This window comes from Hippichthys cyanospilos, unplaced genomic scaffold (genome assembly GCF_059441005.1).
Source record: "Hippichthys cyanospilos isolate Australia breed blue-spotted pipefish unplaced genomic scaffold, RoL_Hcya_1.0 HiC_scaffold_164, whole genome shotgun sequence".
NCBI lineage: Eukaryota > Metazoa > Chordata > Actinopteri > Syngnathiformes > Syngnathidae > Hippichthys > Hippichthys cyanospilos.
This window is the reverse complement of record NW_028283520.1, coordinates 12,501-13,163: the sequence shown is the minus strand read 5'-3', so window position 1 is coordinate 13,163 and position 663 is coordinate 12,501.

Sequence of the window (663 nt, the reverse complement as noted above, 5' to 3'; positions counted from 1 at the left end):
TCGCTCCGAGCGGGCGGGCCGAATATTAAACACGAACACGGACCGGAGAAGCGGGCGGCCTTTTGGCTCGCCGCGGCCTTTCGGGGGGGCCGCTTATGAAACACGAACACGGACCGGAGAAGCGGTCGGCTTAGCCGCTCTCCCCGGCCTCGCTCCGAGCGGGCGGGCCGAATATTAAACACGAACACGGACCGGAGAAGCGGGCGGCCTTTTGGCTCGCCGCGGCCTTTCGGGGGGGCCGCTTATGAAACACGAACACGGACCGGAGAAGCGGTCGGCTTAGCCGCTCTCCCCGGCCTCGCTCCGAGCGGGCGGGCCGAATATTAAACACGAACACGGACCGGAGAAGCGGGCGGCCTTTTGGCTCGCCGCGGCCTCGCTCCAGGCGGGCCGCTTAACGAACACGGACCAGAGAAAGCGGGCGGCCTTTCGGCTCGCCCCGGCCTCGCTCCAAGCGGGCCGCTTAACGAACACGGACTAAAGAAAGCGGGCGGCCTTTCGGCTCGCCCCGGCCTCGCTCCAAGCGGGCCGCTTAACGAACACGGACTAAAGAAAGCGGGCGGCCTTTCGGCTCGCCCCGGCCTCGCTCCAGGCGGGCCGCTTAACGAACACGGACCGGGGCAGCGGGCGGCCCCACGCGCTCGCCGCGGCCTCGCTCCGAGC